This window comes from Paroedura picta, chromosome 2 (assembly GCF_049243985.1).
Source record: "Paroedura picta isolate Pp20150507F chromosome 2, Ppicta_v3.0, whole genome shotgun sequence".
Classification (NCBI taxonomy): domain Eukaryota; kingdom Metazoa; phylum Chordata; class Lepidosauria; order Squamata; family Gekkonidae; genus Paroedura; species Paroedura picta.
In genome coordinates this window covers 51,764,102-51,785,890 of record NC_135370.1, presented here as the reverse complement: position 1 = coordinate 51,785,890, position 21,789 = coordinate 51,764,102, and the positions used below count along the sequence as shown (strand labels likewise).

The window sequence follows — 21,789 nt, the reverse complement described above, 5'->3', positions numbered from 1 at the left end:
AGGCAGCAGTTTGGGTTCATCACTGTGGTTCGTGATTGCGCACACCTGTTCAAGCCTGGAGGTTTTGCAACAACAAGAAATAAGGAAGCTGAACTTGTTTCTTTCTCCTGCACAGTGCCGAAAAAAAGCAGAAAACCACAGCTGCTGGAGCTGTTAACAGATACCAGCGGCAACCCCTCCTTCCCCACAAATCCCCCACTCCCAACTACATAATTGAGGATAACATTTTCAAAGCATATGGGCCGGAGGTATTATCATCTCATTAAAACTTTAGGTAGGGAACAATCGAGCATATTCTCACACATTTCTGCTTTGGTCTCTATAACAAATGTTTGTAATTAGGGATGCTATAAACAGTTTATTAAATAATAAATGAAGAGAAAAGCTTGATGAGCTATAGAAAGAAGGTAACGGGCTTTTATGGATGGTGACATACGAGCCATGGGATGAGCAATGAACGATTGCTTCTCATTTGCTTGATAAACTAGTCACTTTGGGCAGCTTAAGCAAGGCGCGGGCTGAGTTCCTGGCTGTTGGGTGGGCCCTTTCGAAGGCATGGCATGGGGGCTTGGAAGGTGGGTGATCTCTGACACTTCGTGAGGTGGTGGTAGTGCCTGAGTTCCAGACCCCTCCCAAAAGCTGCTCTTGTATTCCGAAGGTGCTTCTTTGGGATGTTCTGGTGCAGACAGGCTTCCTTTTTTACCAGGAGAGCCCATTATAAATAGAAGAGCCACTGTGGCAAGATGGCTGGAGGGCTGGTCTGGAATCTGAGAAACCTCGGTTCACGTTTTCATCCTGTCAAGTAGCTCACAGGATCAGTCATTTAGAATGACTTACCTCACAGAGCCAGTGCTGCATAGTGGTTAGAAAGTCAGACTGGGAACTAGCAGACTGGGGTTTAGAACTGGTTTCTGAAGAAGGGTTAGGTTTTTGGACCCCATCATGGCTTATCATTGCTGTCCCTTCCTTTCTCCACAACAGAACTCCTGTGAGGTAAGTGGGGCTGAGGGAGCTCTGAGAGAACTGAAGGTTTGGCTGAGAAGGTGCGATTGGCCACGACACATTAAGCTGGTTTAAATCCCCACTCTGCCGTAGAAACTTGCTGGACCAGTCATACCCTTGCGATAAAAACATGTTTATTTACTGTCATTCAGAACAAAGTTCAAACGCACAATTAGAATATCAAATAAATACAATGTCAGAATAAATGTCTGAATAAGTCATATCCTCTCAGCGAACCACAGGATGATTGTGAGAAAAAAATTATCTATCTATCTATCTATCTATCTATCTATCTATCTATCTATCTATCTATCTATCTATCTATCTATCTATCTATCTATCTATCTATCTATCTATCTATCTATCTATCTATCTATCTATCTATCTATCTATCTATCTATCTATCTATCTATCTATCTATCTATCTATCTGGCCGGTTTACATGGAGAGGAGAACAACGTGAGCCAAATGTGGAAGGGAGAACCATGCCTGCTGTTCTGAGCTCTTTGGACCATTTTGCTGCAGGCCAATGTGAAGACATTTAGCCGCTGAAGCTTTTCTAGTGTAGGAATAAAGTGAGAAGACAGAAATAACACCTGACCATTTCCTGTGCACCAGACTATAAGTGAAGAAGATGACCGTATCTCAGTATCCCAGACAGCAGCCCCGCTCTGAATTCCAACCCTAGTCGATATTCCAGGACTACAGATTTTAATAGACTAGAAATCTCTCCAAACCACTGAGTGAGAAGGAATCTCTTGACATCTGGCTGGACTGCTTTACATCACTTGAGGTAGGGCCCCGCTGTGTTTACTGGAATTCAACAGTTGTACATTTCATACATGTTGCAAGTTGGCTGCTCAGGTAACATTTTTTTTTCTCTTGTTCTTTCAAATGCTTAACCTTTTTCTTTTTTTTCCAGTCACCTGAAGGGCTCATATCTGAGTCTTGTTTTCAGCACCACAGATAACCCAGTAGAGGCCGTTTCTCTGACGTATGCTGTTTTACCATGACCTGGTCGTTTACATCTAGGATTAATGAACAGGGTTTTCAAGCTAACTGGTATAATTTCAAGCAGGCTTGATATTCTGAACATCTCTGATGAGAAATTAATTTGTTTATATCCCACCTACAGGGTTAGGACACTGAAAAACAAGAATCAAAGCATATGAACACTACAACAAGTTACACCTTTCTAAGCCTATTGTCCTCTGTAGGCTGTGTAATTCTCTGTAGGACTGCACAGGTACGTTGTTTTGTGGCCAGGATCCAAAGAGCTCCATGCACAAAGGCAAACACAGTCATGCATATCTGTTTTTTTGGCTGATTTCCCCTGTATCCTAGAACATGATTGCATACAGTTCAAAAAAGGTCACTCATATCTCAGGAAGAACATTGTGTGTGTGTGTGTATGTGTGTGTATTTGTGGAGTAGCTGCAGAAGGAACTGGAAAGTACTCAGCATATGCTTGGAACACTAATATAGCTTTCTGAATCCCAGTCACAGAATGATGGAATATTTCACCAGCACATTTATCTAAGGTTCACATTAGAGAAAAGACTTTCCAGCATGTTCTGGGTTACATCATGAGGACTGAACAAAATATGTGGCTCTGTTTCTTCAGAGACTAAAGCACTAGGTAAAGTTTTGTGTCCTTATTTGTGCCTGAGAGTTCGAAAATTGGAACTTCCAGCTCTCATTGGTGTCAGAAGGAAAGAAATGGTGACTACATTTCTCCCACTTTCAGAGTTCCTCTGGGAAATACAAATGGCCCAAAGAACAGTCCAAACAGAAACTCTCCATCACATTTCTACATCAGCAGCATTATTGGCAGGGAGAACAGGACGGTGTTTGCTTCCCAGGTAGTTCAAGGCTGGACCTAGACTACAAAATCCAGGCAGGCATCCTGGCCTAATGCACAGAAGGTACTCAGGGGGAAAAAAATCAGTAAATCTAGAAGGACCCAGAGAGATTCACAAAGCAGCAAGAGCTTCCAAATTATACCCAAAGCTGGTTTGGCCTTCAGCCATGAAGCCAACTGGGTTCCCATAGGCCAGTCTCTCTCTCTCTCTCTCTCTCTCTCTCTCTCTCTCTCTCTCTCTCTCTCTCTCTCTCTTCCCTCCTACATAGTAGAATCCAGTGGGAGACCTATATCTGCCACCCTGAGCTTCTTAGAAGAATAGTGGGATAAAAATTTGTAAAATATAAATTAGAAATTATTGTTTGTATTCAGATTTTTTTGGGGGAAAAAGACAAATATTTCCTAATTGTCCAGTGATTTATCATGTGAGTTTTAAAGCTGATTTTCATTACAGTTATACTGATAAAGTCAGAATGGCGTGGCAGTGCTGTTGCTGCCTGCACTAGAGCCGGGAAGCCATGCTGAATGTCACCTTCCTTACTGGCTACATGCTGGACCGTTACAGGTACATGTAAACACAGATATGATTAAGGCCCTCTTCTGTAGAGGTGGGCAGGAGTCTTAGCCTCTTCCTCTCCCTGCTTTCCTTTCCCCAGTGGCCCCATATAGACCCATTTTGTTTGGCTCATTACAACCTGTCTCTTTATTCCTAGGAACAAGAGGCTCTTTCAGGTTTACCCTTATAGAAACAGGGCCAGTTTCTTCATGTAGCACATGCTATGAGGCCTGCACTTCCAGGTACCCCACATGGTACTGTCCCCCCATGGATCAGAGCAGTAGCCTCTCTCCTCCCCCCTTTCCGCTCTTTAAGGGCACCCATTTTCATTGTGTGTGTGTGGGCGGGGCTCCAACCCATTCTGGTTCTTCCTGCCGCAATTGTACTCAGCTAGGGCCCTGCAAGTCTTTAAACGGGCTCTGGTGCTACCGACCTGCAAATCCTTAAGCCTGCTTAGAAGTATTCTTGGGCTGGTTCTTATGAAGGATCTTGACACAGAGACCTCATTCAGTAGGTATACACTGTGGGCAAAGTAGCAGGGCCAGTGGAAATTTCCATATGAGTGAAAGAAATATCTTCCATTCACAAGAATGGCTAAAACTGTGCAAAATAGGGCTGCCAATTCTAGGTTGGGAGATTCCTGGAGATTTGGGGGTGAAACCTAAAAAAGGCAGGGTCTGGGGAGGAGAGGGACCGCAGTGTGGTATAATACCATATAGTTCACCCTCCAAAGCAGCCATTTTCTCACCAGACCCTGCCTTGTATTGTCCGGAGACAAGTAATAACACCACAAAATCTCCAGGTCCCACCTGGCAACCCCACCTGGACTGGCAACCCCAGTCCAGAGTAATGTGTCCATCACTTCCATGAACAATGTCTGTATTCTTTGGAATGGAAAGAGTTTTCCATGTGGAAATTGCCCTAAAAATTGTAGAAAGGTAATATATTTTAGCCATTCACTTTAGTCATGTTGTGAAATCCTTCCCCTCATGGATTCCCAGAATCACCTTTTTCTTTATACCACTAATTACAGGAGTATTTTTGGTGTTTTTGCAAATGAGGAAATGGAATTTGATGCCTTACATATTTTTGTTTCTCTTCTATTAACATTTTCTTTGAATTCTATTTCCCTGTTATGTTTTAGAGTTTCTCAGATTGCTGCAGTAAGAGTTTCTCTAGAAATCCTGAGAAATGCTTAGCATTCATTCTAGATAAGAATGATGAGAATGTCCATTTCTAATGGCAAAAGTAGAAAGTATTACTGAATTTGTCATTTATCTGATCGCATTCTTACCTTTGTTGAGTCCCCATCTATGTTTGCCTATGTTTTCCACTTCTTATGCATCTAGGGCTGCCAGGCATGGTTTCCACAGAGTTTCTGGTAGAGTTCTAGAGCATCACCCAGTGTGATGTTAGTGCTTCCATGTCATGCCGGAAATGACATCATCACGTGGCAAGGAAGATCACCACCACCCTCGTTTTGCCAGCCTGCCTCTCCTCACCCACCAGATGGCTTCAGTGAGCATCAGAAAGAATTAGGGCAGACCTGGTAAGCCTATGCCCATCAGGCCTGACATGGTTGTGTCTCCATTTGTTTTCACAGAGGACATGCATTGAAATGAGTGGTAAAGCTGATACATATACTGATCAGAGGTGATGATGTTTTGGTATGTTACAAGTCTGGCTGCATTTTTCCCTAAAAAGAAACCAGACTTGGACCTGGCAGTTTAGTGAAGAAGTGTCTACAAATCCTCTGCCATCTTCAGCCTTCTCTTTCTCTCATCTTGTTGTTGAGAAATTAGACGATTTTGCTGGCTATCGACCCCAATGCCCAAGTAAAGTTTCACTTCTTTCTTTTGCTTGGAAGCATGAAGGGCGAGTTCTGTCTGCAATGTTAAACACACAGGGCTAATTTAAAAAAAAGGAAAAAAGAAGGGGGGGGGGACTGACCAAAGAGACCAAAGATGTGAAGCAACAAGTTGTTAAGCAATGTGATTTGCCAAAGTTGAACAAGTGGGCCCAATTTGTTTAAAGACACAGTTGCCATCCGTAGTCGTAAACTATCTAGACAGGCAGTTCTGAAAGCAGCTGACAATCTGAGGGAAAAACACAGAGCATTCGATTGAGGTGAGAGTTATGCGGGATTTTTCTTTTTCTTTTGGTCAGGGCAGGTAAAGGCGATTAATAAGCAAACGCTCATAAGAAGGTTTCATATCTTTCTGTCAGAGGGTAATAATTAATGATCAAATGTTAATGGAGATGCTGGGCTGTTGATGCCATTAATTCAGCTCACTGGAGCCAGTCCTGTCCAGGACCTGCCACAGCTGTCACTGCATTTGCTTAATTATTCCAGTGCCTCCAGGCTCTCTCGCTCTCCCCCCCCCTTCCCTGCTAACTGCAGGACATATGTTTTCAGCGAAGCAGAATCATGCCGAATGCCCTGCTTGCTGGGTAGTGCCAGGCCAGCTCTATTTTAAAAAAAACCCTAAAAGTGCACTGCAGAAGAACTAAGCACACACCGTTTTGCGTGGAAGAGCTGTGCAAAAAGGGCGCACTGGGGGAAAGAAAAGTGTGCATGCACAAGGACACACACTCCTTATGGGTTCCCACAGATTAAGTACCATTTCATTAAAGAATTGTTTAGAAGGCTGAAGATGGATTGATGACATTGACATGAATTTGTACCATGGTCAGAACTTCAGTACAGGGGCCCGCATGAGACAATGAAGGAAGCATGTTACAATTTACAGTGCACTAAATGAAATGCTCTTTCTTGTTATGTAGAGCTGCTTTATATTTCTTATTAATTCCCTCTTTCAGCACCAAAATAGCCTCAAAAGACAGACAACAATGTCTCTGAATGTCAGTCCCCCTGACTGAAATTGTCCCTTGCTGATGAACAGAGATGTTCAGAAAGCCATTAATGAAGCTCCAACCCAAAATGCCCATTTGTAAATACAGTAAGTGCTCCATATTTGCAAAGAAATGTTTCCAATATTCAGGAGTAGTAAGAAACCTTCTGATCTAACATTTATTCTGGTGACTCATTTCTGGCTTCATTTTTCTGGGTAGCAGGATAGGGAAGTAATGAGAGAGAGAGACTCAGTCAATATATACCTGAGAGGCACATTGTCCAACCAGAACTGTTAGCCTGTCTTTCCATCAAATAGGATCATCTTTATTAGGAGATTTATTCATGGTGTTTTCACCAACCACTGCACAATCTCATACAGCCTTGCCTGCTAGGCAGGAGAATAAGTGAGCTTGTATTAGATGGCAAGTAGTTAAGACAGTCTGGGGAGAAATAAGAGCAAAAGCTATGCCTACCCCCACTGAGTGATGGGCAGACCATCATCTTGCCTTGTATAGGAAAGATGCAAAGGTTTTAATGTTGTATGTTGGAAAGCGGACTGGCAGAAAGTCAGAGCTTCAGAGGTATAGGGAATTCTCCTTCTTCCCTCCCCCCCCCCCCTGAAGCGAAAAGCTCGCCAGGCTGCGAGCAAATCGGCCGCCAAAGTGGCCGATTAGCTTGTGGGCCGGCAAGCTTCTCACTTCGGGAGGGGAGGGGAGGGAAGAGAAGCTTGCCGAGCCGCAAGCTAATCGGCCGCTTTAGCGGCCGATTTGCTCGCGGCCCGGAGGGGCTGGGAGGGGAAGCCGCAGCCGCCGGCATGGCAGTATGCATACGTAACAGCAGGCAAATTGCCTGAACCTGGCTCCATCTTGATCTGCAGCCTCCATCTTGATCTGCAGCCTCCATAACAGATTCAATATGCTGATCTGTGTGAGCTTGTAAAGTATGGTCAAGTTGCAGCTGACTTGTGATAACACTGTAGGAACCTTTTTCCTTCCCTTCATCTTGCAGAAGTCAGTTAGGGAGACTGCCACACCTAGTCAGTATCCTATCCCACAATTTATGGGTCATCAAGAAACCACTTATGCTTTTAATCTCATGCAGATAATACAGTCATGGCCTTCTCTCTTTTCCTGGGAAATTCATTAAGGATCTCCCTAGGGCAATCATGTTCCCACTATGGGAAACCTCTGGAGTTCCATCCAGGGTTTTGTCTCAGATCAGACAAGAGCATCACATGCCTTCTAGTATATAATCATTACAAATACATTGTTTTAGAGGCTACAGTACCCAACCCTAGCCTCAAGATACAAATCTTACTATTTAAGGCACATGCCAGAACCTCTCTGCATGTGTGTGTTCTTGGATCTAATACACACATTCCTACACCCTTGTAAGCTTTACTTTTTTCAAGAGATGCTGGTTGTTTCTCCTGCAGACTTCTTTACATCAGGATAGTAGCTATATTTTACACTTTCCCTCTTATATCCCCCTATCACAGCATCTCAGCACTGTTTTTCTGTGTGCATGTTTAGTTTAAGTTTATATGCAAATTTGTTGACTACTCAATAAAAAACATTTTTGTTTTCAATCTGGTCTGGTTTGTTTTGAGAGTTTCAAAGGAACTAACCCAGGTATATGTGGGTGGAGAGCCTGTTGTGACCCCTTTTGCTAGCTCAACTCCCCAACTCAATGCAGGGAGTCTATCAAGTCGCTAGTGAGTTTGACTCTGGGTTTTCCCTGTTGTTGTGATCCTCACAACAGTTATCCAGTTTACTGTCTGGTGAGAAGAAGTAATTTGGAAATCATCATAATAACCATTCAGAATACACACACACACACACACATATATAGTTCCTTTTGCTTTTGCTTTTGGATGAGGGTTGCTTTGTCAATGCAGCGTGCAATCTGTCTTGAGATCCAGTACTCATTAGCTGCTGCTTGACTCACCTCCAAACTGAAGTGCTTAAAAAAAAAAAACGTGATGCTTGACAACAATTCCAAAAGCACTGTAAGTCTGCACATGGTGATTTAAAATAATTGAAGTTCTTTATTATTTATTTATTTATTGTATTTATATATCACCATCCCTGAAGGCTCAGGGCCGTTTACATGAAACAACAAAATAGTACAGGTAACATCATTCTGGTAACAACAATAACATTAACATAATAACAATAACAACAATAACATTGAAGGAAGGTGAAACTGCAAAGAGCCTTAGCTCAACTCATACTGAGATCCAGGGGTTGGGTGAATTTATTCACAGTCATGGTAGGAGGGAGGGCTTGGGTGCCAGTTGGAGGCGATGGATAGGTCAACCTCAACCAGATGCCTAGTGGTAGAGCTCCATTTTGCAGGCCCTGTGGAACTGCTTTAGTTCTGTCAGGGCCCTGATCTCCTCTGGGAGCTCATCCCACCAGGTGGGGGCTAGAATGGAAAAGACTCTGGCCCTGGTTGAGGTCAAGCAGGCTTCCTTGGGTCCAGGAACCACCAGGAGGTTGGAGGTGGTAGAGCGGGGTGTAGGTGGAGAGGCGATCCTTCAGGCAAAATGGCCCAGACCACGTATGGCCTTGAAGGTGATAACCAAAACCTTAAGCCTGATCTGGAATTCAATCGGGAGCCAGTACAGCTGCTGGAGGATGGGCTGGATGTGGGACCTCCGAGGTGTTGCTGTGAGGACCCTGGCAGCTGCATTCTGGACAAATTGTAGTTTACAGATCAAGGATGAGGGCAGGCCAGCGTAGAGCAAGTTATTAGTTCTTCGCATTTTTATATGCTCTTAAATTTGGAAGCATTTTCAGTTTGGATCATCAATTTGGAAGCACATTCAGTTTGGTTTATAATTATTAGAGTCTTTCATATTGATCAGAAAAGTGACAGGGAATCTGGGCCTTAGCAACATGAACTGGTTTAAATGAATAGAGCATTACATATGTTTTACAGGTGGGTTTGAGCTTGGTCTGGGACTTTAAAAACTGGGCAGCACATTGCTTTAAAAAAGCCATTTATACAATTTCATATTTTCTGAAGTCAGAGTTTCTTGGAAAGTGAAACATTTTCCATCATTTTAAAAGCCATTAGGCTATATATGATGCTGTTTTAATAGAAGGAGTTTGCACTTTGAAGTGATCCTGGAAATGACTGAAGTGTAGCTGTAATGTTCTTTGGTGTCTTTAAGGGATGAACTTCCATATGCAAGCACTTATGTATTATAACAGGGATGTTTAAGCACATACTTTATATGCAAGCAGATCTTATTGTAAGGCCTAAAGCCATGCCCAGTTGCTTCATCTGAGTCCCTCATTAGGACCAACAATTGTGTCCTGCAGGGCCAGTCCAAAAGTATGTATTAGGTAATGGGTATTAAGGCATGTAATTGCCCAAACTGTGTATGCCAAATGTCTATCAGTTGGCACTGGTTGTCTAAGGGTGCGAGTGGTTCCTTTCCGAAAATGCTCCAGAAATGGTTTTATGTTGATTTAAACTTCTGTGAAAATGTTGTGTAAATGAATGCTGGTGTTTCACACATCAAAGCCAGAATATTTCATGTCAACAAACATCATTCTTCACCCCCACCCTTTTAATATCCCATTGAATGCAGTGACACAGTTTTATGTGAGGATATTTCAGGATTTTCCCCCCTCTAATTTATTCCAATTTTTCTTTATGCAAAACATTAACATTACTCATACAAGGATACTTATAGACATATGATTAACTGGCAACTTGATGCTTGTTAAGGATGTCTTGAAAGAAGTCTTTATAAATTTCAGGTACTGCTGAATATGGGGCCCATTTTCTTTCTAAGAGAATGTGAGATTACAAGCAGCACTTGACAACCGTCATCCAAAATCAGGGCACAGTCCATGGTGTAAACTTTGTCTATAAAGATCTAAAGAAGAAGCTCAAGAGACCTTACCACCATTGTGCTCTGGTTGCCAATCAACCAGAAGACAATCCTGGCTGGTTTGGAGCATCTGGTCACATTACTGGAGATAGGCATGGTGGATTTTCTGTCTTGGCTAGTTTCCAGTAATCATTTTTCAAAATATTCATAATGCTATATGGGCATTGTGAAGAGATGGGAGATGAAGAAACTATGCTTGTCATATTAAGATGACCTGTGTGCACTAGCTTCTGTGCCACTTTAGCCAATATGTGTTTCCTCCCGGTCCTAGGTGTTTAATGGTAGTGGTATTTATCCGAGGTCAGCCAAGGAAGCCTGGCCAACTAAGGTGATGTTTGCTTGTTCCAGATGCAAATTGCAACAGATGTTAGCTGGGAAAAGGCAGCAGCAGTAGGAAAGTCCTAGCTGGCCCATCGTGGCCCAGACAACCAATGGGTCTTGGATATGGGTGGTGATACCCTATGCCATCTCCCTGCCCTGAGTCCATGCCTCTGACACATTCCAAGTTTTACTGTTGGTTTTACCCCACTAGTACATAGGTTCCTCTGGACTTCAACCTACCAGGAATGACTCACAAACCACATGAATCTGACTTAGTGAATCAGTCCATCAATATATCTGCTTCCAGTGTTATAATATCCACTCTGGCAGTGGTTCTTTGGGTTCCTGAGGCCTTTTTTGACTGAAGATGTAGGGGGTGAGCCTAGTACCTTCAGCATTTTATCTCCAAATGTATAATAGTAGCACTGTAATGAACTCCAAAATCACATCAGGGTGCTTCGTGAGCTTGTCTTTATACCAGGTCTCAAGGCCATGCAAAGCAACATACACTTTCTTTTCAATGGGACATCTAACAAAATCGTGATATTCAGGGTTATAGTCTTACTTACATTTTTTTTCACAACAATCCTGCGAGACAAGTCACTATTGGCCCCAGTGAACTGACGGTGAGGAATGTGCAGTTTTCATTCATTAGTTCTGGTGCAGCATCCAGATGTTTTCCCTAAGATTTTTTTTTAATTTATATATATTTGTAATCAAGTCATTCCACCCTGTTGCTTGGAAGATAATGCTAATGTGATGGCTATGTGGAATATATTTCTGCAAGTGCAATGTCGCTGTCTGTCTATCGATGCTATCCCTGAGCAGATGATCAAATGGCTGAAATGTGCACATGGAGAAGGCCCGCTGACCTTTGAACCCAACCCCAACATTTTATACTGGTGCGGCACACACGTGCTTGGTGTGTGCAATGTAGAAATGGAAGGTATAGATTTGGAGTCTTCAGCACACTGGGAGTGATGCACATGGGCCACTATGCAGAAAATATGTTTGATGTGTTTAAGTCGGGAGGGAAGGCCAACAGGCGTAATCCCAGTCTCCTCTAGGTGTACATTTCTTCTGAACTTGTGATTCCTTGCCTGGAGAGTTAAAAATAAATATCAAATGTGGTGTCCGCCCAGGGACCTCTTTCCTGAACTATGCATAGAGGATAGATTTTCTAATGGTCTGGGAAGGGCTACTTGGGCAGTGAAAGGGGATGGTTTTGACAGCTCAGCCTCTCTTGTGCTCTCAAGCCCCTTCTTTTTCTAGTCCGGGAACTTTTCATTGGAAGTCATGAGGACCGGCTGGCTCCCTCGCCCCCTCCTGTGGGTGAGAAATTAAAATATCAAAACGTGGGAAACTTGAAAGAATAGAGCTCTCCCTCCATCTGGTGGAGTCACTGGTAGGCAGAGGTCACATTTTATTGGCCCTACCCATGGTCTGAAGACCTGAGGTCACCCCCCTCTGTTGCCTGGTTGCTAGAGCAGGCCCCATGGCACAGGGTTCAACTGAAGAAGGAGTTCTGACACCAAAATGAATATCTGCTGCCTTTCTCTCTCCTGACTGAAAAAACAAAAAGAGGAAAACCTTCATACCAATTACAAAAGAAATAAAGCTAAAGATGTTTAAGGGGGGGGGGAGGTAGTAAATGGCTGCAGCTTGAAGTGAAGTGATGCAGACATATTAAAACTATGAATTCTTAATTAGGCTGTTTATTAAAAGTCAACAAACCTTATACATAACAATATGGCATCTATCTGTGTTCAAAGACTGTAAATTACTTTTTTGCAGTTGCAAGGAAATAGGTTTTACAGTAATTCCTGTTCTATTCTTTGAAAAAATAAATAGAGTCTTAAAATAATATGAGGTACATTATTTTTATAGGCAGTGGTAACAGATTTGCACTTTTAATTTGACTGTGTTAAATGTTATGGAAGAAGGAGGTCACATTAGGGTGAACTGTCTTTATTGTTATCCTAATACATTTAAAAGGAGATATTCAAGTCATACTAATTTGTGTGATAATAACACCCTCATCAGGGCGGTCCAGAGCCAAGGAAACTGCTTCATCTCATTCATCCTTTGACTGAGTTATATTACATGTATTACCAATGCATTAGGCCACTATGTAAATGCGCCATCCTTTGAATGTCATTTTATGAGAGTTCTGCTTTTGAATATTATCCAGGTATTCCTCTGCTGGCATTTTTTCAGATGACTTTTCAAAGTCAATGGGGGTGATAAATGGCAGTTAATTTTTACAAGCATTAGTGTTTCTTTGTCTTCTTCCCTCCTGCTATTATTCCATACAAGAAACAGTTTTGAGTTGGGGGTTACTCCATAGAAGTGGAACAGTTTCCTCCTGTTTCCTAATCCTAGGATTTATTCAATGGTCTTTAATCAGACCTGGAAATAAGTCATTAAAAATTGATTCCTTTCATATACAGGTACAATCTAAGAAACAAGATTCATTCCCTCCATGCTAATAAAAGACTTGTTGTTGTTAGGTGCAAAGACGTGTCCGACCCATCATGACCCCTTATGAAAGACAATGTGGTGAAACCTACATTTCTTTAGTTCTGAGCTCAGACTCCTGCTCTTTTGTGGTGTTGTGAACTCTTGAGTATACGACCCTTCCACAGGTAGTGGGGGAATGCCAAACAGAACTAAAAAGTCTTCACCTACTTGCAGAAGAGAACAATAGCAAGAGACAGATGGATCTTCCTGGGGAGGAAGTGCCAACATTTTGATGCCATAACTAGGAAGTCATTTTCTTGGATGGCAATTTTCTAGCCTCAGATGGTGGGGGGCTTCCAAACATGACCTGAGTGAATGAGTTGGCTCATATGGAAACAGACAAGGGGGAATTTGCTTGGTCTGAAGGTAGAGAATGTGACAGACACAATTAAGGAGGGGTACTGAAAAACATCTTACTTCTGCATGGGCCCCCACATGGGTTTTTAAATAATGCTTTGCAAATGGAAATAATAGAAGTAGCCAAATGCACAGTTCCACTCAAAGATTCAAAAATACAGATGTTCTCACCAAAATTACCCATGCCATTCCCACCCACCCCGGTTTTCCTTTATCTGTGGGGGAGTGGGGAGAGATCAGTTTTCTGAAGATTACTTTTGCTTATGTTTTAAGCATTCTCTGAACAGAAGATATACAATAAATGTTTAAAAAGAAAACAAAAGAAAGGATGCTTTCCCTGAGCAAAATTCTGCCTTGGAAATATTTATTTGTTTGGTAGCTTTCTGCCACAAATGGATACATTTCGTTTGACATCCCTTCCACTGTGTCACTTGCAACCAAACTTTCATAAAAATCAGAGTACTTGAAAGCTGGGGGGGGGAGGGGGGAGCTTTTTTGAAAGCTTAACTTCCAATCTTTGCAGATCCGTCTTCAGTACTTACCGCCATATGTGCTGCAGGAACAAGGTGCCGTACCACAAGCTATAGATAGAATGTCATCTTTGAAATTTTCCACTTCCGTTGATTTCTATCCTATGAATGTTACATAAAAGTACCTTTTGTGCGTTAATATTACATAATACTGAAATGGCTGCAGTTACTTTACTGCTCCGTTCTCCCCTTTAGAAAGTAAAGGGAAAAGGAGTGTTACCGTGTTATTCTGTTACCTGGTTTAGCATGTTCAGCTGAATTATTAATTTTCTGTCTTGTTAAGTACTAGATTCATGGCTTTGATGGAAGTGAAAATGCATGCAATGTAAAAATATGCTGGGAAACAGTTGCAAGGAACATCATTAAGCTCGGGTACTGCATGGCTTCGCATGTGACAGTGACAAGTTTCTTAACAACAGGATCAGCTGTCATGTTCACATAGTTTATCTTTTAGGATTTACTTCAAAGCTACACATTCTAAAATTTAGTAGACAGCCAAGAAAGTTGGGTTAAATAATTCATATCTAATAAATGCTGTAGAAGTCCGAAAAGTGGCGAATGGACCTGCCTGTAGAATTATTTAACAACTGCATGGTCTACTGGAGATATTTACAATTCCTTTTTCCTAACAGAACAGCGTTTGTGTCCAGCAGCTCCTTTAACACCAGGGAGTTTTCAACCACAATTCTTAATTGAATTTGTGGAAGCTATGTAAGTACAGGGTATCTGTGGTTTCACAGAATGCCTTTCGTGGTGATACATTCTGTTTCAAGATGGAGACCAGACTTGACGGTTGAGCCCTTGTAGCAGGTCTGAACAATTTATGGTCCACTAAGCCAAAAGCAGACCACCAGTCAAGCATTCTAATCCATTTTAGGTTTAATCACATGTTTCATAGCCACAGGTGGTTTCTTCTGGTTGTTGGTGAAGTATAAATATGCAATGAGGGTAAAGCACCAGGCTGCTTAAAAGAATAAGCTTCAACGGGCTTTGAAGCTAATTGTTTTATATTTTAAGATGATTTTAATGCCTTATGTGTTTTGAGCTGTCCCAAGCCCACTTGGGAGGGGCGGCCTAGAAATTTAAATATCAAGAAACAAAATAAAAACTTTGCTGACTTTTAGAGCAAGAGGAGAGGAAGCAGAAGCTGGGGGGGACGGACGGACGGAAGGGGATTTCCCCCTGCCCTAGGGATCCTCAGGGGTGCCACTCTCAGAAGGCTCTGTAAAAAAAAAAAACCTTCCAGTTTAGGCGTGAAAAAAACTCCAATAACCTGGCAGCCTGCAGTAAATGTCTGGTATATATCGGAAGCAGCCTGTTTTTTATTCCTCACGGTAAAAACATTTGACTTAATTAAAGAATGTTCAGTATAGCGAATATCGAGAGAGTCTTCTTTTGTAATCAAGGAGAGAACATCATTGTATACTGAGGAAACAGAAATGGATAGTTACAAAGAGCAGTTTTGCATTGATGGCTGCCTCTTTATTAGCCTCACCTCGAAAGTGTGGGCCCGATTTCAAAGCTCTGCACAGCTGGTTGATACCTTCAGGGGAGCTATGAGAGTGCCGGCTTCGCCAGGAAGAAGCATATGCTTATGGCACATGAGGGGACCATCCCCTTTCCCCCTCCCTTCCTCCCTCTCAAGGGCAATTCTAGAACACTGGTACCTTCCCATGCTAGGTTTGAGATAATTGCTGCAATGGAAGTGTTGTTATTAATCCAGCTTCCAATGTCAACTTAAAGAGAAGCATGCCCTTCAAAGCAAATCAGCCCATGACTCAATAGGCTTGTGATATTTAGTTCCATAGATAGATAGATAGATAGATAGATAGATAGATAGATAGGTAGGTAGGTAGGTAGGTAGGTAGGTAGGTAGGTAGGTAGGTAGGGAGAGAGAGAGAGAGAGAGAGAGAGAGAGAGAGAGAGAGAGAGAGAGAGAGAGAGAGTAATTGCTGTTTCCAGGATTTTACCATTTTACATCTTTTTTTTTGTCTCGTTTAAAAAGTGCAAGCCATAATATCTTTTTTAAAGACCTCGGGAATCTACCCAAGTTCTCATATTTGTATAAGGTAAACACATTATATAAGTTCTGAGGAGAGGTCATGCTTTCAAAGCTTTAAAAAAGAAAATAAATCTAAAAGATTGACTAAATAAATAAAACCGTTCAAAATAAACTGCTTAAAGAACAACTCGGCTCAAAAGTGAAACAGGGAGAAAGGCAGAGGGATTAACATGTAATGTCACCAACTCACAAGGTTTGTGCTCACAGTTCTGTCTTGAAAAACTCTCTATGCCACCTTGGGCGTCCCGGGTTCAGGAGGGCATGGACGGTGGCAATGGTGACTTTAGCTGTCTTCCACACATCCATCAGAACCCTTGTCCACAAGTCCAAGGCAATCCGGAGCCAAGTTACAAGGGGCTCCCTGCCAGCCCGTCTTTCCCATTAATCCTTTTCCAGAGTCAATGCATCCTTGTAAGCAACAGCAGGCAGACACTTGAACCTGTGATCCTCAGGGGCCCAAGGAATAATGGATGTTCCAGCATACTTTGGAACATATAGACATGGATGTCACCCTCTCACTGCTTCTGAATCCTTCGCCTTCACTAGGCTTTTCCCAAGAGTATTCAGTTTTAGCTGACAATATTCACAGAAAACTAAGAAATACTGAGCTAATTATGAGGTAGGAAACAATGAGGTGCTACTGGGGGGCGGGGGGTGGCGGCAGCAGGGGATCTACAGCATGACTAGGGGTTCAATAACCTGTAACGGGAGAGGAGAAATGGCAAAAATTGCCTTATCCTTCTGCCTGTGGGAATCTTCTGTGGCATCCAGGCTGCTATGAAAACTGGGTAGGAGGAAAAGGTCTTTTAAATAGTAAGGGAAGAATGGGAGTTGTGAACGTCTCTTAGTTTGGGGTTTTCATGTTTCAGAGCCGTCATAGGAAAGCCACTGCACTGTATATCTACCCATCTATCTTGCAACACCGAAGATTCATAGGATAGCATCACCTTAGAGGAAATGATATGGGAGGAGAGACGCTTTCTAAGACAGACCTGGACAGCTTGTAACCTCTAAAGAACTCGGCTATATAGAGAGCCTCCTAGGTGATGGATTCCTAGCCCACCTTTGAAATCCCATAGGGATGAAGTAGGAGGGGCAGGGAAATCCCGGTAGATTTAAGCTGCCCATGGCTTTTACAGGTATAGCAGCTCTAAAATCCTTTTCGTATTCAAAAATAGTATTCAGGTGAAATCGTAAATTACACACTGAATCTGTATGTGGAACAGCCCCAAGTCATAATATGCAGCCAACTCCTTCTGACTTGATATCATTAAAGAAAAGTAACTAACCGTATATACGGACGGGAGGGGAAAAAACCCACAACACAGCATAGTCATTCAAAAGTGCTCATTTGTACCTGCCTTAGAGCTAAATTACCATAAAAGTAGGATTTTTAGTACCTCAAACTGTGTTGTGTTCTTAAATCCACAGGAGTCAAGCAACAGAAGGTAGTAAGCATGTTTTCATACCTATAGCCCAGATACATGTCTTTCACAGCTGAAGTTAGTCTTGCGGTGTGTTATGAGGTTTGTAAAGATATTTAAATGTACAGGTTCCATCTATTCCAGTGGTTTTTATGACAGTCTAACTGTAAAGCAGCTATGAAAGAAACATCACTTCTTCACCAGCAAGCTCGATAACCCTGAATATGTACAAGACTATCCAAGTTCATTATTAGAAAGAATGATAATTTATTTCACATCCAGTAGGAAACAAAATGGAGTCACCCATAGACAAGGTGGAACATTGAGATTCTATATTTAGGTAGGAAAATATTTGCTTATACATTTTAAAAGACTTCCCCCCCCCCTTCAGTAAGCATCAACCATGTTTGTTGCCATCCAGGTGCCAAAGAATGTTTAGAGCAACTAAACATCAGGGTCGGAGAAATTGGCTACTTACAGTTTTACCTTTCCCTGAAGAGGGAAATTAACTACGGGGCACAGATGATGTGAGATATACACTCTTCCATCCCTAATTCCCGTCCTCCACCTGGCTTTTAGGATTTTATGAGCTCTGAATACTGTGAAGCTAAAAGAGCCTGGTGAGAGATGAATTCAAGGAAAAGTGCTTTCTCATACTCATAATTCTTCAAATTGTAAAGGGGGCAGAGATTCTAATAATTTATTGTATGCTAAAAATGGGTGGGAGGGGTGAAATTAGGTCTAGGGAGACAAGGAGGCACATACCCCAATACTCCAGAGGTATTATAATTTGGCCCGGTAATTTAAACTGTATTGTCTACAATGGTTGAAAACAGAATGACTTTTACTTATAAAGATGCATCTGCATGGATTCTGAGCTCAGAAAACTTTATGAATGCTATGTAGAAAGCTTTGGGTTCTTTCTTGGAGGAGGAGCATGTCTCATGGCTTAAGTGCCACACTTAACGCCACTCAGGGTGGCTATCCTGCCATAGTGCATCCTCCTTCAACTGGCTTACCTGTCTGTCCAGCGGTCAGCCAATCGCCTTCCGTCCCCCACCCCTGACCACCCCATTCACCTTTCACTTCCCTAATAATAATAATAATAATAATTCCTGCTGCATGAGGGCTGCCCCTGCCAGTGAGTTCCGTAACATATGCTTGCAGCCTTTCCTGGGGGAAGGGGGAGGCCGTCCGTAGAATTCTTCTACTCTACCCCCCTAATCTAGTCCCCTTATATTCTTGAATGCAACAGGCTTGGCCCTTAGTCTATAATAAAAAATCTTCAAAAATAAAAAAGGAAATGTTTAAGCACACCTCTTCTGAACCAGTGGAATTTTAAACCTGTTGGACGACTAGATTAACTAGAACTAGTTTCATTTCTTTCTTCCCAGTGGAGACCCAAAGTAGCTTGCCCAGCTCTCTTCTCCATTTTATCACCACAACAATCTGTGAAGTAGGTTAGTGGAGATTGGAGACAGGGTCTCTCATATACTTGCTTGACGCTGCAATCCAGGCTTTCTTGACCAAGGTTTTATGAAACCCTGGGGCTACTTGAGGGCCCTGAAACGGTTTCTGGAATGGGTGGAGTTAATTATTTTTAATGTATATTTTAAATGTGTTAAACCAGGGGTAATCAACTTGTGGTCCTACAGATGTCGATGGACTACAATTCCTATGAGCCCCTGCCAGCGTTTGTGTTAACAGTTATGAGGTGATATGACCATATATGGTCATGTCACCCCCCCAAGATGGCCAATGATAGTCTTGCAGACGGTGGGAAGGGAAGGGGCCCCAGGTGGGCCGTATACACAGCTATGTTTCCCAACCATATTTTGCACAATTGTGCCACTTGTGGGTTTTTTCAAAACTTGAAGAGTGTTTCAGGAGTTCTCCAAGGGTAGAAAAAGTTGAGAACGGTTGGCTTAGACCCTAGAATCATAGAATCATAGAGTTGGAAGGGTCCTTGTGGGTCATCTAGTCCAACCTCCTACACTATGCAGGACACCCACATCCCTATCGCTCATCCACTGTAACCTGCCACCCCCATGAACCTTCACAGAATCAGCTTCTCCATCAGATGGCTATCCAGACTCTATTTTAAAATTTCCAAAGAAGGAGAGCCCACCACCTCCCGAGGAAGCCTGTTTCACTGAGAAACCACTCTAGCTGTCAGGAACTTCTTTCGGACGTTTAGATGGAATTTCTTTTGAATTAATTTCATCCCATTGTTTCTGGTCCATCCCTCTGGGGCAAGAGAGAACAACTCTGCTCCATCCTCGATAGCAGCCTTTTAAACCCCAGTCTGGAAAAAATGTCATGTATAGGAAAAAAAGCAGCCTTTTAAACCCCAGTCTGGAAAAAATGTCATGTAGAATGTAATTCTACAACTAATATTAATATTGGTGTGAGTAATAATAAAGTAGCAACATATTCCATTCTCGTCAAGACTTTTAGTCCATTTGCTGTTTATACTGCATACCTCAGGGAGAGTCTTCAACCCTCTGCCCTATTTCCTGAGAGAGGGTTTTATCTTCAAGAGCTTGCTTTATTTACTAGACTCTGACCTCTCTTTTAAGTGTAAGTATATTTCTTCGTGTTTAGCTCATTTACTTAGTCAGCTAAATAAGTGCCAAATATTGTTCTCTTGCAGGATGTTCTTCCTGGACTTCCACAGCACACCAATGAGACATTCAGTGGGAAAATGAAAATAAGGTCAACTTTCCCTCAGGAGCACAGAGGCCAAGAATTATGCTAACACTGCCTGTGACTTCCTTCCCAGAAACCTCGAAGCCACTAATGCAGTCCAGTTATTCCGACATATCTGAATCTACAGTTATTCCTTCACCCTCCCTTTTCTCACGCAGAACCTGATGCTGGAGCCAACAGCAAAGGCCCCTTGGAGCACATTCATGTTTTTTTTAAAAAAAGCTTAAGCTTAATATTAAGTTGGAATGTGTCACGTGATATGAGGCCTTACTATTTTCTGATAACTGAAGTCATTACTGTTGTTGAAAAGAGAAGCAATTTTGTGTGTGTGTGCTTGGAAACGTATTCAGAACTTAAATGCGCAAATATATATATTTTTGACAGGAACTTGGTCGATGTCATGTTCTTTGGCCAGGGAAATGTGAAGTGTATTAAAAGAAATCTTGTAAAAACTCTGTTTAGCATACACCCATAACAACACTGAGGACATGCATACTTTTAGGATTTTAGTGGACCTCTTCATGCCATTCCGTCTAAGTTTCCAGAAACCATGAATCATTTCAGTCCAGGTTCTCCAATAAGGAAGCAAAATGAAACTGAGAATATTTCTCCAGAAAAGCAACAGGAAATTAATGTAATATTCTCACTTTTGGGTTTTTACTTCCTTCGAATCTTCTGCATGCAAGCTCAGAAGTAAACAGTATTTAGACCCATTATGTCCTGCTGATTTCAGTTAAGTGCTTACATTTCCCCTATTAAATTTGATAGTACTTAAAAGTGCTAACATTTTAACAGCTGAACTGGATCATATCCTTTGTTGGTAAATATTAGGCAACAAAGAGAAATAATTAGAACATGAATTCCCTTTATTACATTGAATGCCACTCAAGGTTTCCTTTTTTTTATATCCCACTTTTCACTACCTGAAGGAATCCCAAAGTGGCTTACAAGCACCCTACCCTTCCTCTCTCCATAACTGACACCCTGTGAAATAGGTGGGACTAAGAGAGCTCTAAGAGAACTGCTCTGAGAGAACAGCCCTAAGAGAATTATGATTGGCCCAACGTCATCCAGCTGGCTGCATGTAGAGGAGTGAATCAAACCCAGTTTTCTGGATCAGGGTCTGCCATTCTTAACCACTATACCACGCTGGGTCTCTTTGTGCACTTAAAAAAATGTTTTGTAACACTTTCACAAGTATATTTGCATGTTTGACTGCACGTTCCTATGTATTCAACATGCATACTGGAGGAATCTGGCTCTGCGGTTTACCCCAGGGACCAAGAGGCTCATAGAGGAGCTAGTGGAGATGTTGTATGCCCTGCCCACTGCTTCTGAGTCCAGCAGGCCTTCAGAGGAGGGAGAGATGGAGAGATGGAGGTGCACCCCCAGGTACTGCCATCTCAAACCCTTCCCCTCTATTATCTCTTCCTCACAGGAGGAGACTCAAGGGGCTTCTGCAGTTGCTGGCCAGCACAGGGGTACCCACACCTCCAAGGTCTGGAGGCAGTTTCAACTAATGGATGATCCATGCTTGGCAGCTGTGCGGGGACCGGGGAGTCATGGGGAAATAATCAGTCATATCTTGACAAGTGGTCTCATGAACCACCTGAAGAGGCCCCAGCAAATGCTACTTCCTCAGGGGGACAGACAGGCTGCTGCTGGATTGCCCAAGTGGCCCCAACC

The 21,789-nt window shown here is 42.4% G+C and overlaps 1 long non-coding RNA gene across 2 annotated transcripts; it reads left to right on the top strand.

Moving 5' to 3' along the window:
* The first annotated feature begins 828 nt into the window (after window positions 1–828).
* Window positions 829–20,481, top strand: LOC143829367 (uncharacterized). 2 transcript variants are annotated; one of them, XR_013228096.1, is made up of 4 exons: window positions 829–2,248; window positions 3,318–3,428; window positions 4,769–4,968; window positions 20,048–20,481. It is a non-coding gene; the product is annotated as an uncharacterized LOC143829367 (long non-coding RNA). The 2 variants fall into 2 exon arrangements; XR_013228095.1 differs by lacking the exon at window positions 20,048–20,481 and having other exon boundaries at window positions 4,769–6,879.
* The last annotated feature ends 1,308 nt before the right edge of the window (window positions 20,482–21,789 follow it).